The sequence below is a fragment of the Tachyglossus aculeatus genome, chromosome 4, assembly GCF_015852505.1.
Source record: "Tachyglossus aculeatus isolate mTacAcu1 chromosome 4, mTacAcu1.pri, whole genome shotgun sequence".
NCBI classification, from domain to species: Eukaryota; Metazoa; Chordata; class Mammalia; order Monotremata; family Tachyglossidae; genus Tachyglossus; species Tachyglossus aculeatus.
The window spans coordinates 19834101-19851632 of record NC_052069.1 but is presented as its reverse complement, the minus strand read 5'-3'; the positions used below and the strand labels follow the sequence as shown (position 1 = coordinate 19851632).

The window sequence follows — 17532 nt, the reverse complement described above, 5'->3', positions numbered from 1 at the left end:
TTTTATTCATTTAAGAAATCGATTGTCTTTGGTAAGGGAAAGAATTAGTTCTTGACTTCAGCACACAACTGACAGAGTGGCTCGAAATGCAAACTCCACATTCAGGGCTTGCAATGGTTTGTATGATCTATTAGTAGTTTTTAGTTATGGTACTTGTGCATGGAAGCCCATTCACTTCAACTGAGAGTAGGAGAACTTATGGGAGAAGAAGAAATGAAATCACTTTTGGGACTTTTTGAGTGAAAGCTTAAACTTGCCTCCTGCCCTTGAAATATTTAATGAAATCTTACTTTCTGGAGTGAAAGCATGCCTTTTGAATTAGCCTGCATTTGTGTCCATGTGCCTGTGTTTGTGCAGTGCACATGCTTTGTGTTGAAGATATTTCAGAGGCAGTTTACAAAGGCTACACTGAATATCCTTTAAGAGCAAATAAATCTTAAAAAATTAATAGTCCTCAGAAGAGTACAAATGCCCAGTAAACTCGTGTCAAGAGCCTTAGTGAATTATTTTGGTGGAATTTAAGATGAACCTGATTGTTGGATCATAACTCTTGAAGGGAATCGAGGTTATCATAAAATAAAACACGTATGCCTGAATAGTTAGCTAAACCAGGGAGAATTCATGACGTTTAATGTATATGATGCAGCTAACAAGATGTGACCCGCTTTCTGATTGGCTAACTGCCTAAGAATGACTGATTTTCTGTTGTCACTGGATTCCCCCCCCCCCCACCATAGTATTCCTTTGAAAATGTTAAATACAGTTGATAATAGCAGTTATCTCCAAGAAGACCATTGCTTCTATAGAAATGTTAACTGGCCTTCCTTTTGCCTTGGGTCGTTAACTGCTGGCTGTGACTGATATTTGTGTTGTGTGTAAAGGGATGTTATTGCCTATTTGTTTCTTGCAAGTGTGAGCCGGAGTCTCCCATTCCTGCACAAACTGATGTGGCAGTTACACTGCCTTAAGAATCTTTAAGGGAGGAGAAGGTCTTAGTCAAGTCAATGTGTTGGTGAAAAATATAAGATTAAAAAAAGTCATGGTTTTTAGAAAGAGAATGGTGAAAGTTGTAATTCAATCCTTGGTCAGCCAGAAGATCTGAACAATTTAAAACTAGCTAGCTACAGTGTCTCCTGGACAGCCATTAGCTTCAGAAAGTTTTAGCGGAGTTGGATGAAGCGATTTTCTCCCCTTGGCCAGGAGTTGGGAGCCAAGGTAGCGTTTACTCTGTTCTGTTAACTAATTCCCTCTCCCATGTTGTTTGGCCAACACTGAGTTGGAAGACACAGTTTTATCCCATCGCTCCAACCCCCATAAATTTCAGTAGGAGACACAAAGTAGTTTGCATCTAAGAGAGGACTTCAGCATCTGTAGCACATTTCATGAAAGTAGCCATTCCTTTAAAACAACTACATTAACTTTCTGATTGTTCAGTCTTATATGTTTTTATTTGATTTTTATTAAAGTCTTAAACTAGGTCACTTTTTTTCTATTTAAATAAAATTGCCAGAAAAGCACATAACTTTAGAAGAAAGTTTTCGGTCACAGTTTCAATTTGGTTAACCTCTTGGACTGTATCCATTTGAGCAAAATAAGGTAGAGAATTCAAGAATGAATTAAAAAAAATCCATCCATGTAGACAGCCATACTGAGAGTTGCATAAGGGAGATGTATCCAGACCCTTCACTCTTTCTGGATAGACCCCAGGCTTCAAGTGTCTTGGGACGAAGTGTGAAAGTCGTATGTGAATGGAACTACTCATGTATCGCCTTAAATTTCTGTAGCTATTTGCAATATGAAAATTCACATTAGGGTCAGTGCCTTTAAGATTTCGCCTTGAAAAGTAATAGTCTCATCTTGTAGGATTGTGGGAAAGTGGGGGGAAGACAACAATTCCTGAATAATAATCCTTACAAGCCAACAACTATTTTTATGGTTTATTAAAGATCTCTTCTGATTTCTCTGCTCTGAGCAATGGGGAGAAGATTGGTGTAAAGCAAGACATCTGTATCATGGTTCCAAACAGCTGCTGGAGCACTTTAATAAGGCATGGGAAGGTGATTGGTTTCCTCTAAGGCCATGAGGTAGAGAATTGAGCCATCACCTGTGAACTTGATCAGTTAAGATAATAATAACTGTGTTATTTTTTTAAGTTCTTGCTATGTGCCAAGCACTGTGGTAGCTACAAGGTAATACAGCTGGACACAGTCCCTGTCACATGAAGCTCATGGTCTTAATCCCCATTTTACAGAAGAGGTAACTGAGGCACAGAGAAGTTAAGTGACTTGCCCAAGGTCACACAACAGATGTGGCAGATAAGATATGCAATAAGGGTAGTAAGATTAAAACAAGGCCCTCATTCCTTCTAAAGAATGGCTGGGGTTCTGGGTTTTGGTGGGTTTGACTGATCTGGATAATTTCCTCACCTCTCCACTTCTCCTGGCCCTGGGCAGACACATTTTAAGGATGAGGGATCGCAGCATACTGATTGACAAGATGCAATGAAAATCTAGTGAAGTGGTTGAGTAGGGATTGCTCCATGAGCTTTCGTCTTGAAGGGGTATTTGAAATGAAGAAGAGACCACCTTAGAATTGGCAACCCTGAAAATATCATCAGAGATCAGGCAGAAAAGACTGGGCAGCAAGTGAGCTGACCTTTCGGCACCCAATGGGCTGAAGGTTGTGTTTTGAATGGGTTCGTGGATTGCTCTTTCTCTTTAGTTCCATTTCTCCAGCCCCAGAGAGGTTACCTTTCCTAAGTCTCCTCTCCTCATCCCTGCTCCTGTTTATTCCCATTTATCTGAGGGTTGCTGTTTACAGCATTTTATGACAAGGGAACCTCACCCTCCCTCCTAGACAAATGAAACTAGGACATTATTTGAAGGCAGGAAAGGGGTGGTTGATGCTTTCATTTCTAATCCATAAAATTTAGCTCAACCAGCAAACACTTGAGAAAACAGTAGATATTTTCAAAACAGCATTGCCTCTTTCTCTGGCAGTTCAGGTGGATGTCAAAAGAATGGTAGGAAGTTTTCTTCTAGTTTGCGGGGCTCTGATTTTTTTTTTTCTTCGCTCTGTCAGAGGGCAAAAATAATGGCGCCAAGATAAGAAGGGGTCAGAGGAGAGTAGGCTTTGCCCTACACTGTGCCTTTACCCACGGTCCTCGGTCCAGAGCTCCATGAACTATTTGAATCTCAGTTCTCAGAAGAGAAAATTGTGCAGCCATGGAAGGAAATAAAACAAGGCTGCATGCTATCCAGGCTGAAATCAGGCAGCACCTCCTGGGTTCTTATATCCTTCTTGGGGTGCAGGAAGGAGCTAGAAAATGGAACTTTGACACAAGTGTCAATAATTTACCCTAATTCATCACTGAAAATACTCCACTATTTTAATGGACACAATAACCAGTGTAACTTTATCACTATGCCTTTATGGGGTAAAGGGCCAGTATATAACTCCGTTACAATATTCCACCCTATTTGTAAAGCAAGGGATATAATGACAAAAAACAACTGTCTTAATTGCAAGGCACATATTTTGCACTATCTAGAAGTTAATGCTCTTTTGCAACTCCTGAACCGAGTCAGTTTAATCAAGAATAATATTATGCACTGAAACTTTCCTAATGTTTACTAAGTGAAATTCCTGTGGGTAGTGACTTAAAATTATTCAGTTCACCCTGAAATTGTTCTTAGATGAGTGAAATATGGGAATTCCTCCCACTGTGAATATTGTTTTGTATTGACCCCGTTTCACTCTGAAACTTAGCATTTGAGTGATTTGGGTATCTGATATTGTGGGAAAAGAAGATATCAGATGTGTATGTTTTAGTTTAACTATGGAATTATTTTTGGCAAAATAGAGAAATCAGAGATGATACAGAGTTTGAGTTATTCCTGGGGCAGATATTGACTAATTAAAATAACTATTACTTATTTCTTTCTCTCCAATACATTTTAAAAAAAAATTCAAGCTGACAAATGATTAAAAAAAAAAAACTTCTCAAGGAAATCAAATAATGAAACAAATGTAGACCAGGCCCATTTCAGGAGATAATTACCAGATGAATGAAATTCTTAAGCAGTCAAGTTTCACAGAGTGCTTTAAAAGTTTCCCTAGTTTTTGATGCACAAGGGGTAATAAAGTGCTCAATAAATTCCACTGGTTGATCGATTACAAATTTGGAGGCTAGAATTAGTATGCTTTCTTTACTGTTGCTCATTCCAGTTCCTATGATTTCTCTTGGGGATAAAGTCAGGACTTTTATACAAGATGATGAAGACAAGGTGTAGTTTTTTTAAATTACGCTATCACTGTGAGAGAATAACACACTGTGAAAACAAGGTACAAAATTGGCACAAAATCTTGTTTTTCCTTCCTAAAATGTGGCCGTCATTTTTTGTACAGAAAACATCATCAGGATTAAGTGTAAATTAATGCGTTGAAACAAAATGAAAATGAAAAAAGCAGCCTATTTCATGCCCTAGATTGATCAGAACTTTTAGAAGGCCATAGAACTCTAACCTGCACCTTCATTTTGAATGCACAATTCTGAGATTCATAAATGCCTTTTTTGCTTTTTTTGCAGCCTGCTTCCCTTATTTGCTCTGTTTAAAAAGGCTTTTCCTTTTCTCCATGAGAAACATTTTTGAATGCCTTAGTCATTAAGTTCCATGTTATAACATCATATTTGTTCTGTAGCAACTTCTTACAACAAACAGATCACTGATCGTGTGGAGATAATTAGTCAGACTGGAGTTAAAACAAGTTTAGGTTGGGGGAGGGGAAAATAGGAGAGGGAAAAAAGCTCTGAAAAGATGTTTTTTCAAGAATATTTCTGTTTTCCCTAAGTTCCCTAACTACTTGTAATTTTAGGTCCAGTAAGCTTTTTAAAAAAGTCACTGCTCTGCAAAGTTCACTGAAAACAAGAATGCATTCTTAACAGCACTTCCAATGTTTTTCTATCTCAATTGCCTTTGAAAATAAATTCAAATTGTACTGAATTTATTTTCCATGAAGTTTTTAAGTCATTTTCTTTAGTGGGTGCTGTTTTTATATTCAAATTGCTGCAAACTCACAATTATTTGGAAGCCAGGAAGGAAAAGCCAGTCAGCACTTGTCTGCTGCGTGGCTTTGGGAAAGTCACCACTTCTCTATGCCTCAGTTCCCTCATCTGTAAAGTGGGGCTTGAGACACTGAACCTCATGCGGAACAGGGACTGTGTCCAACCTGATTTGCTTGTATCCACTCAGCGGTTAGTACATTGCCTGGCACATAGTAAGCGCTTAATGAATACCATAATAATTACTACTGTTAACATGGTTTCAACCGGGCTCCTTATCAGGTGAAAATCAATGAAAGCCCAAATTTTGTGTGGGTGTGAATTATGATATTGGCTATACACTGTATACATTTGGCAATTAGCATTTTGTTCTTGAAAAGGAAAGCAGAGCAAATCTCTTTCCTTTATTCCAACTGCCCTCTCCATTTTATTTTCTATAACGAAAACAATGTTGTCCGTTTATGAGCAATGAAACAACTTTCCTGGCTCAAATTCCCTGGTATCTGCCAGTGATCTGGATGGTTCTCCACTCTTTCTTGGGAATTTGAAAAATTGAATCACTCTTTAAAATAATGGAAATCAGAACATTTAAAAATGAACTGAAAAAAAATCCCAACCTTTTAATCTTGCAGATTTGAACCAATTTTTTTCTATCTCCTGGAACATGAGCCCCTGGTGCACAGGGAACATGTCCACCAACTCTGTTATGTTGTCCTTTCCATAAGGCTTAATGCAGTATATTCATTCATTCATTCAATCATATTTATTGAGCGCTTACTGTGTGCAGAGCACTGTGCTAAGTGCTTGGGAAGTACAAGTTGGCAACATATAGAGACGGTCCCTACCCAACAATGGGCTCACAGTTTAGAGGGGGGAGGCAGACAACAAAACAAAACATATTAACAAAATAAAATAAATAGAATAGTAAATATGTACAAGTAAAATAAATAGAGTAGTAAATCTGTACAAACATATACAGGTGCTGTGGGGAGGGGAAGGAGGTAGAGCGGGGGGATAGGGATGGGGAGAGGAAAAAGGGGGCTCAGTCTGGGAAGGCATCCTGGAGGAGGTGAGCTCTCAGTAGGGCTAGAGTATACTCTGTATAGAGTAAGGGCTCAAATACAAATGACTGATTGATTTCCCACCAATCTGACGCTTATTGTCATATGCCCTTTCAAAGTAATTGAGAAATAAAATCTATAATTTCCAAGCTTGCTCCTAGTAACCCAGAAAGATTCTTAGCAAGAAAACTATAATAATAATAATAATAATAATGATGGTATTTAAGCACTTACTATGTGCCAAGCACTGGATTAGAACCCATGACCTCTGTCTCCCAAGCCCACACTCTTTCCACTAAACCATGCTGTTTCTCCAATATAGGATCTCCGTGTGAACACAGCAGTCTAAAGTCGATGCCTGCATCTTAAGTTTTATTTCATTATCTGTTGTTTAATTAAGAAGATTTCCCAGGAGAATCCAACTTCCCAGTGATGCACTGTATGGGTAAAGTTTGTCTAAGAATGGCGGCGTGGGCGTGCATGAGCTGTTGAAGAAATCTCCAAGGCTTTTTGTGGATTCTGTCTATCGTTGCAAATTTTGCATGTGTTCAGCCAGAAAGATTTGCACTGTGTTTTAAACAGCATATTGCTTTTAATTTCTTTGACAACAATTAGCCAGGAACATTGCAGAAAAACTAAAAGTATGGCTCAGACCTTAGAAAATTCACAGTAACCACTGTGAAGCTTGTTAGAGCCTCTCTATTCTGCTCTCCTTCATGCGATCTTTTGGCTGGTGTTTTTTCAGTACTTTCTTTTTTATTGTCTTGGAGAGCTACAGAGGTAGCTGAGCCTAAAACAGTCAGTAGTACCCCTGTTGGTTCCTAAGAACATTTATTCAAGATCTCTGTAGCCAGGTATCTTTTAAAATTGGGCGTTACCCAGTTTTGTTTGTGTTTTGATGATTTTTGTTGTTGTTGTTTTGCTTATGGTATTTAAGTGTACCAGGTACTGTACCAAGCCCTGGGGTGGATAAAAGCTAATGCTGTTGAACACAGTCTAGGCCCCAAATGGGGATCACAGTCTAACTCTCCACTTTAGAGGTGATGTAACTGAAGCACAGAGAAATGAAGTGATTTGCCCAAGGTCACACAGCAGACAAGTGGCAGAGCTGGGATGAGAACCCAAGTCCTCTGATTGCCAAGTCTGTACTCTTTCCACTAGGCCATGCTGCTTCATAGTTTATGGTGATAGACATACAAAGTATAGGGTGAAAATTGCTGATATTAAATGAATTACTTCTAAAATAGTGACCATAGGAAAACCAGAATCTTAAGGGCCTCTCTTTAATTCTGGATTAAAAATGTGCATACTCATCTACTGTGGCTGTTCATCCAGTTGTAGACTGGGCAGCCCAGTTTTCTGCTCTGCCTCTGGTCTGAGACAGCTACGTTCATCATATGCTTTCGTGTCCAGTGTTTTGAAGTGCCCATATTCCCTCCCTCATGGCAGCTTCAGCTACCAAACTATGCGACTTGGACTCATGAGGCGTAATAATAATAATAATGATGGCATTTATTAAGCACTTACTATGTGCAAAGCACTGTTCTAAGTGCTGGGGAGGTTACAAGGTGATCAGGTTGTCCCACGGGGGGCTCACAGTTTTAATCCCCATTTTACAGATGAGGTACCTGAGGCACAGAGAAGTTGTGACTTGCCCAAAGTCACACACCTGACAATTGGAGGAGCTGGGATTTGAACCCATGACCTCTGACTCCAAAGCCCGGACTCTTTCCACTGAGCCACGCTGCTTCACGCTGTTATGATGGTTCTGGAGCAAATCTAGGGGCAGGGGTCCCCATAGAAAGAAAAACTCTGTTAGGGTGAAACTGGCATTCTTTTGCAAAATGCAACGTATGATGATAAATCCTTTTTGCGTAGAGTATCACATGGCATTGTGTGTGTCTCCTGGTCTGGTATCTGTGAGGTACTTCAAGGACAATTCAGTGCTTATCCTCCTCTGTCATTCCTCAGTCCTATCATCTCCACCACCTCCACATGGCCTCAGAAGGTGTGCAGTTCTCCTGTTCCAGGGAGTGAATGCTCCATAGCTTTAATAATAATAATAATAATAATGATGGTATTTGTTAAGCGCTTACTATGTGCAAGCACTGTTCTAAGCGCTGAGCACGGGCAGTCCTGAGTGCTGGCTAATGTTCTGATAATTAGTTCTGAAAATCATTTGGTGACTTAAATTCCTCTTTGCCCTCTTCCTTTCCCTAGGAGCTGCAAGTTTGATGCCCTGCCTGTGAGCGATGTGTTATGCTGCTTCTCATTACTAAACAGCAAAACCATTTCCCGTGCATTGTGGGTGATCATCCTTATAACCGGAGGGAAGTCCTGTATGCATTCTTGTTTCCAGGAATGAAAGCTATTATTTCCCCTTAATGCTACTACTAATAATAGTAATAATAATGGTGTTTGTTAAGCGCTTACTATGTGCCAGGCACTGAACTAAGCTCTGGAATGGATACAAGCAAATCGAGTTGGACACAGTCCCTGTCCCATGCAGGGCTCACAGTCTCAATCCCCATTTTACAGATGAGATGACTGAGGCGTAGAGAAGTGAAGGGACTTGCCCCAGGTCACACAGCAGACAAGTGGCAGAGCTGAGATTAGAATCCATGACTCCTAGGGACCACGCTCTCTTCCCTGCGCCATGCTGCTTCTCTTAAACACAACCAGAGTGAGAATACTAGAAGCAGAGCTGCTCTGTTGAGAATGATGGCCGGAGTCCTGGGTGATGGGCAGTGACATACCAACAGGGAGGTGAAAGGTTTGCCTCTCTGGGCTTCGACTGGGTTCAAAGTTCAGAGAAATAAGTTTGTTAAAGATGCCAGAAGCCATTTGGTAACACTGTTGTAGCGTGGCTCAGTGGAAAGAGCCTGGGCTTTGGAGTCAGAGGTCATGGGTTCAAATTCAGGCTCCGCCAACTGTCAGCTGTGTAACTCTGGGCAAGTCACTTTTCTGTGCCTCAGTTACCTCATCTGTAAAATGGGGATTAAAACCGTGAGCCCCCCATGGGACAACTTGATCACCTTGTAACCTCCCCAGCGCTTTGAATAGTGCTTTGCACATAGAAAACGTTTAACAAATACCATACCAAGTTGAAGAGAGGTAACACGGCAACTCGGCCCCCTCCTCGGACTGTTTCAGAGTTGCATTTGTATACAGGCAGTACAGCTCCCATGGCAGCTATCAGCCCTGGTATGAATCAATCAATCAGTTGTATTTATTGAGCGCTTACTGTGTGCACAGCACTGTACTAAGCGCTTGGGAAGTACAAGCTGGCAACGTATAGAGATGGTCCCTACCCAACAGTGGGCTCACAGTCTAGCAGGGGGAGACAGGGAACGAAACGAAACATATTAACAAAATAAAATAAATAGAATAGATATGTACAAGTAAAATAAATAAATAGAGTAATAAATACGTACAAACACATATACATATATACAGAAAACCTGATGCCAAAATCTGAGTGTCTAGACTGACAAGAGCCCTACCCGTTGGGCCACTGTGACACCTTGTGGCTCGCTAAGTAATGTGTGCTTCTGAATAGGCAGGACCAGGTTAGAACTGATCATTTTTAGGATATTGGAATCCGTTCCCTGTGGAGTCAAGCAACATGACTATTTTAGCATATTTTCCTTGTGAACACAGCTAAATTTAATAATGATCATTTTGGCCCTCATCTGAAAAAATCCCTATTTCCCTATTTTTTTTCCAAATACTGAATTATATAAGGGTTGGAGCATAACTATTTGATTGCAGGGAACACCTTGATATTTCTTACAGTATCCTAAATGAATGATGCCTTCATCCAACTTAAAAAGCAATGTTTCAGCCAATGGGCTTATAGAAATAATTCTGTTGTTTTCTCCACAAAGTGATGAGAAAACTCTGAATCTTGTTAAACTTTTCTTCTCAAAGTGGGCCTTTCTAGAGATCTGACAAGGGCCCTTTACCTGATGTTGAAAAATCAGGGTAGGTGAGTTAATTCAGTAAATAAATAGCCATCCAGAAAGCTACACATATGCCACAGTATTTGGAGGAAAGTAGCATACTCTGTCTTTGGCCAGTTAGCATGGTGTTGCTAAGTGTCAAGTTCTGAAAGCATCCTAAATTTTATTTAAATTTTGCAGATTTGAGCTACTAAGCAGCCTGAATCCCTGTGAACGAAATCAGTCAATCAGTAGTATTATGAAGTTCTTACTGTGTACAGAGCACTCTGCTAAAGCCTTGGGGTAATGATTATCATTGTGGCAATCGTTAAGCATTTACTATGTGTCAAGCACTGTATTCATTCATTCAGTCATGTTTATTGAGTGCTTACTGTGTGCAGAACACCGTACTAAGCACTTGGGAAGCACGAGTTTGCAACATATAGAAACGGTCCCTACCCAACAGCAGGCTCACAGTCTGGAAGAGCGGGCTCACAGCCTAGAAGATACTGTACTAAGCAATGGAGTTCGTACAAGATAATTGGGTTGGACACAGTCCTTGCTGACCTCTCAGCCTCCTTACCCCCCCACCCCCCAACCTCAATCCCCCAACACTGCAGTCCATACGTCATTCTACTGGCCAGATCGTTTTTCTTCAAAAACATTCAGTCCATGTCACCACTCCTCAAAAAATTCCAGTGGTTGCCCATCCACCACTGCATCAAATAAAAATTCCTCACCATTGGCTTTAAAGCATTCCACCACCTTGCCCCCTCCTACCTCATCTCTTCTCTCCTTTTACAACCCAGCCTGCACACTTTTCTCCTCTAGTGCTAATCTTCTCACTGCCTCTATTTCACCTATCTCAATGCTGACCCCTCACCCACATCCTGCCTCTGGCCTGGAATCCCCTCCTTTCTCAAATCCAACAATTACTCTCCTGCTACCCTACTTCAAAGCCTTATGGAAGGCACATCTTCTCCAAGAGACATTCCCAGCCTAAGCCCCACCTTTCCTCACCTCCTATATCCTTCTGTGACATTCTTACTTGTTCCCTGTTTCTTCCCCCATCCCAGCCCCACAGCACTTACTTACCTATCTTTTAATTGTATTTATTTGTATTCATGTCTGTCTTCCTGCCTCTAGACTGTAAGCTCATTATGGGCAGGGAATATGTCTGTTCATTGTTGTACTGTACTCTCCCAAGTGCTTAGTATGGTGCTCTGCAAGCAATAAATGCTCAATAAATACGATTGAATGAATGAATAAATGAATGGAGGTAGAGAATACAGTACCTGTCTACAAGAAGTTTGTGAATATTTCAGTAGAATCAGAGAATGTACCAAAATAACACTGCAGAGTCTAATAACTGAAGTCCCAGAGTAAAATCTTTTCTGTTGCCTCTCAGTCAATCAATGGCATTTACTGAGTGCTTACTACTTGCAGAGCACTGTACTAAGTGTTTGGGAGAGTATAATACAACAGAGTTGGTAGGCACAGTCTCTCCCCACATTGAGCTTACCATCTAGGGGGAAATTGCAACAGTACAAAATTGCAAATTGCCAAAGAGTTGAGTATTTAGTTATTGAAAAGATTTGTTCTAAATTACCGTACTTGTTATAAACACACCTGTTCATTAATGAAAACATATCCCATTAACCTTGTATTATTAGAATTAAATTTTCTTTAACTCAAGATTGTGCCTTTTTTATACCATCTTATGTTGGAGAATGACTTCCAACTTGAAGTAATAGCGTGAGAGTTAATAATATCACAGTTTATAGCTAAAGAGTTTGGAATAGGTTATAGAGACCCTCCAGTAAAGTAAGTGACAAATGGAGAAAGAAAATAGAGAGGAATTGGGGGATTAATTGAAGATTCACCCTTTGAAGTGCAACTGGGGCTGCAATGTGGACTGTCCAATTTCCCAAAGCTCCAGAGGCGTCTAGAGGTAGAGCCCATTTTTTCCCTTAAGTTAGTCCTTGGGATAGTCCTTCTGCTACTTACATTCCATGAGGGGCTACTGGGTAGGTAAGTATAATAATAATTAATATAAATGTGGTACTTGCTAAACGCTTACTATGTGCCAAGCAGTCAGTGCTGGGGTAGTAATAATAATAATAATAATAATGGCATGTATTAAGCACTTACTATGTGCTAATCACTGTTCTAAGCACTGGGGAGGTTACAAGGTGATCAGATTGTCCCAAGGTGGGGTTCACAGTCTTAATCCCCATTTTACAGATGAGGGAAATGAGACACAGAGAAGTGAAGTGACTTGCCCAAAGTCACACAGCTGACAACTGGAAGAGCCGGGATTTGAACTCATGACCTCTGACTCCAAAGCCCGTGCTCTTTCCACGCAGCCATGCTGCTCCTCAATATAAATTAATCAGGTTGGACCCAGTTCCTGTCCTACATGGGCTCATGCTCTTAATCCCCATTTTTTACAGATGAGGTAATAGAGGCACAGAGAAGTGAAGTGACTTGCCCAAGTGACGTGTCACACAGCAGACATGTGGCAGAGATGGGATTAGACCTCACAACCTTCTGGCCCATGATCTATCCACTACACCATGCTGCTTCCCTAATCCCTAGTAACAAGCTAATCTTTTTTTGTTTTTGTTCCTGTTCATCATATTTATTAAGTGCTTACTATGTGTCAAACACTGTTTCCAAATATGCATTCACAATTCTAACTGACCATAAGGCAAACCCTCCAACTGAATATGTAAGAACAAAAGAAATGCCACTGCTAAGGCCAGTCCCCTATTCTGTCTCCAAAGGATGCTTCAAAGGGATAGTGCAAAGGTTGCTTCCTTGAAATCCATCCTGAGCATGGATGAAATATCAAACATAGCCAGCTTTTCCCTCTGCATCCTAATCTTCTCTTCTGGTTCCTTATTATGGACTTGTCAGCCATTAGTTTTATCCAAATCCCTTTTGAACCTACTGCTTTTTTGCCCTCCCCTCAACTTCCTATGATAATGGATTCCAGATGTTCACCATGCCTCTCTCAAGTGTTTCCTTTTTGAAACCTACCATTTTTAAGCTTCAGTAGGTGCCCCCTTTCCCCATTCTGAAAAGTGGAAAACAGTAATTCTGTATTTTCTTTTCTCTCTCATTCATTCAATTGTATTTATTGAGTGCTTACTGTGTGCACAGCACTGTACTAAGCGCTTGGGAAGTACAAGTTGGCAACATATAGAGACAGTCCCTATCCAACTCTCTCTTTCTCTCTCTCTCTCACACACACACCTGCTGTAAACTGAGAAAAATCAAAGGAGAGCTCCATATCTATCTCAAAATGTTGGTGGTATCACAGGAAGGTGATTGTTCCAGAGAAAATGATGGGGAAGAGGTGAAAGATTGGCATTTGAGCAAAAGGAATTTGGGAAATAAAGGTGAGTTGAGTCCCAGTCTTCTACCTCCCCTGGCCAATTCTTCCACCTTGCCTCTTCTCTTTCAAGCCTCCTCCCCTGTTAGGATCAGGATGGTACCTCAGGAACCAAGTACTGCTTCAGTCTGCCCTTCTCTCAGGACAAAATGCAGCTGGAAGAGCAAACAGTTGGGAATGAGGAAGGGAAAAGGGCTTCTGCGGTGCAGTGCTTGCTGGCTTGACTTGACTTATCTAGTCATTTAGCAATGGAGTTGGAAACTGTACTGGGAACTGGGATTTTGCTTGCACTGCGGTCGCCTACGTAGTCTGGAAGGTCCTCGAATGTGAAAGAGCTCTGACTCACAAACGGGTCAAGCGGAAAAGTAGAACAGATGTTTGGAATGCCCAAAGTTATCTGTTTCCCCTCACTGTGATTACTAATTGTAAAGTAGTTTGTATTTAGTTGTCCCTCATGACGAAAGATGACACAACTGAGTGAGATTTGCTTCGTGTGTGGTCGTAGCTGATGATTTAGACCACATTGGGCACATAAGTAGGACCTTTACTGATGTGTTTACTTTCAGAGCAAGCAGTAGTTTCCCAATCTTCTTGCAGCCTCTGCTCAAAGAGAGCAGCCACTGCCAAGATGCGGTCTCTTATTCCTCTCTCCTTTCCCTTCAAACTGACACGTGTGTTCCAAATAGTCCTACTCCCCTCTGTCCACTCAGAATTCAGTTTACCATATAATTCATCATTTTGCCTTCAACTAATCTGTAAACCGATCCATAATCACATTAAACTGAAAGTGTCGTTCCTCTTCACAGCAAACCAGTTTTGGCAGTGTTCTTCAGGTGGTGGATGCTTCTCCTGGGCCTTCCACAGTATGTGGTGAATTTGGCTCTTTTTTGCATCCAAAGGACCTAGCATATAATTTAGCATCTGAGTTTGCTTGAGATAACTACTGTTTTAAGATCGGGCTAATGTTGAGTGCCAATCTACCATTAGTGGCAACTGCACTCTGCTGACAGGACCAATGCTTATGGACTATTCCTAGGCCTGGCTTCCAGTGGCTCGAGGAATCCTGGTGTCTCCTTGATCATGTGATTGACAGAACCAAGACTCCTCACTCTCAGCTTCAAGGCTGTCCATCACCTTGCCCCCTCCTACCTCACCTTCCTTCTTTCCTTTCATTCAGCCCAGCCCGTACCCTCCACTCCTCTGCCGCTAACCTCCTCACTGTGCCTCGTTCTCGCCTGTCCCGCAGTCGACCCCTGGCCCACACCTTCCCCATGGCCTGGAATGTCCTTCCTCCACACATCCGCCAAGCTAGCTCTCTTCCTCCCTTCAAAGCCCTACTGAGAGCTCATCTCCTCCAGGAGGCCTTCCCAGACTGACCCTCTCCTTCCTCTCCCCCTCCCAATCCCCCCCACCCTACCTCCTTCCCCTCCCCACAGCACCTGCATATATGCTTGTACAGATTTATTACTCTATTTATTTTACTTGTATTTATTTACTATTCTATTTATTTTGTTAATGATGTGCATCTAGCTTTACTTGTATTTATTCTGATGACACCTGTCCACATGTTTTGTTGTCTGTCTCCCCCTTCTAGATTGTGAGCCTGTTGTTGGGTAGGGACCGTCTCTATATTTTGCCAATTTGTACTTCCCAAGTGCTTAGTACAGGGCTCTGCACACAGTAAGCGCTCAATAAATACGATCCACCTGTTGCATTGTGCTCTTCCAAGCACTTAGTGCAGGGCTCTGCACACAGTAAGCATGCAATAAATACCACTGATTGATTGATTTCAAACTAGAATCACCCAATGACCATTGCTAGAGTCCAGACAGGCTGTTATCAAAGCAGCGAGGGAGGGAAGAAGCTCTGTAGAACAGTAGCCAGCATCCCAGGCCAGTGGCTAAATCATCCACCATATGCACCTAAGGATGGAATTTCTAGCAAATAAAATTCCCTGGCCTGGATGACCTTACAACTTTAATTTATCATATTTATTTTAGGCAGTATTAAATCTATCTACGAGACAGCTACAGTGAGAACCGCTGAATCCCTGGCAGAATCACGAAATGATTTTACCGTACTGTTTGATTTTTGCATCGTGTAGACATGGTTGGTGATGTACCATTGCACAAACATGTGTATTTCATCCTTGGTCCTTGGCCAGTGACCAGTCCTGTGAGTTACTACCACCAATGCAAGGTAGAAAATAAAAGGGAGAATGTTTCACAGGGGACAAAATTTCAGGAGCCCAAAGGTTCACAAAATAATAAGCCCCCTCAAAAGGGAAATTTTAGAGACTGAACAAATCATCATTTGAAGTGTAACTTAGATCCCTTCAAGCCAGAAACCCCCCAAGGAGGCACAATTTACTCACAGTATTGGGTGTTTAATTTATGGTCTGTAGTAGAGAATTGGCAATTGCCTTCACAAGACAGAGATTTATATCAAAAACTTCTCATTTATAAACACTTATCAGTTATTCTGAAATCAGGACACTTGGTTACTTTTCTTTTTATATTTTTCAGCAAAATAAAATTTTCAGAATGTAGCTGAGAAAATAAATGAAATCTATTTCCTGGGTAACTGGCGGGATTTGTTATATCTGGTAATCATATGGGAGATCCATTCTACCTCACCGCTGACCTCTCTCCCATGTCCTGCCTCTGGTCTGGAGCACCCTCCCTCTTCAGATTTGACAATTACTCACCTAATCTTCAAAGCTTTATTAAAAGCATATCTCCAAGAGGACTTTCCCGAGGAAGGCCTCATTTACTCTTCTCCCACTCCCTTCTGTGTCGCCTTTGCGTTTGGATCTGCACCCTTTATTTACCTCTCCCTCAGCCCCTCAGCACTTGTGTACCTATCCATAATTTATTTCTATTAATGTCTGTATCTCTTTGTAGACTGTGAGCTTGTTGTGGGTAGGGAGCATGTCTACCTACTGTGTAGACTCTCCCAGGTGTTTAGTAGAGTAGTCTGTACAGAGGAAGAGCTCAGTAATTATGATTGGATAGAGCATGGACCTGGGCATCAGAAGGTAATCATCATCATCAATCGTATTTATTGAGCGCTTACTGTGTGCAGAGCACTGTACTAAGCGCTTGGGAAGTACAAGTTGACAACATATAGAGACAGTCCCTACCCAACAGTGGGCTCACAGGTTCTAGTCCTGGCTCTGCCACTTGTCTGCTGTGTGACCTTGGACATGTCACTTCACTTCTCTGTGCCACAGTTACCTCATCTGTAAAAGGGGGATTGAGACTGTGAGCCCCACGTGGGACAGGGGCTATGTACAACATGATTTACTTGTATCCATCCCAATGCTAAGTACAGTGTCTGACACATAGTAAGCGCTTAGCAAATACCATAATTATTCATTATTATTATGATGATAATAGTACAGTGCTCTGCACACAGTAAGGGCTTGATAAATATGATTGAGTGATTGATTGACTCATATTCCGATCAATTGGCTCAACATGAAGCTTGGGAATCTCAAAACCAAACAGGATCTGAAATACCCTGAATGTTGATGCTGACATTTGTTTCTGCAAGACTGAGAGTCAATCAATCGAGGATATTTATCACGTGCTCACTGTGTGCATACTACTCTACTAAATACTTGGGAAATGACAATAAGATGGAGTTTGTAGGTGATATTTATGCCCAAAAGGAGCTTACAGTCTACACAGGGAGACAGGTGTTAGAATAAATTTCAGCAAGGGGAAATGACAGAATGTAAGATTATGTGCATAGGTACTATGGGCCTGAGGATAAGTGCTGTGTGGCTGAGAATAGGGTGAAAATCAAGTAATCAAGGGGTCTTCTTCAAAGGATGTCTACATATCATCCCTTCAAAATGAAATGAAAATCCTCAATTCTTAATCCTATGGATCTCTGCTGCTTTTCAAGAAAAGGAAATACCCTCTTAATCATTCTTTCATAAACTGAACCTTGAAAACCTTAGTACAGCACTGTAAAGTACAGTGCTTTGCACACAGTAAGCACTCAGTGAATACAATTGAAATACGATTGAATGAAAAAAAATTAACTTTGTCTTTTCTGACAATT

At 41.1% G+C, this 17532-nt stretch overlaps 1 protein-coding gene across 7 annotated transcripts in view; it reads left to right on the top strand.

The window, feature by feature from the left end:
- The window catches only part of LDB2 (LIM domain binding 2), an 892398-nt gene that overhangs the window by 444762 nt on the left and 430104 nt on the right, over positions 1–17532 (top strand). The gene's annotated exons all lie outside the window — the stretch shown is intronic.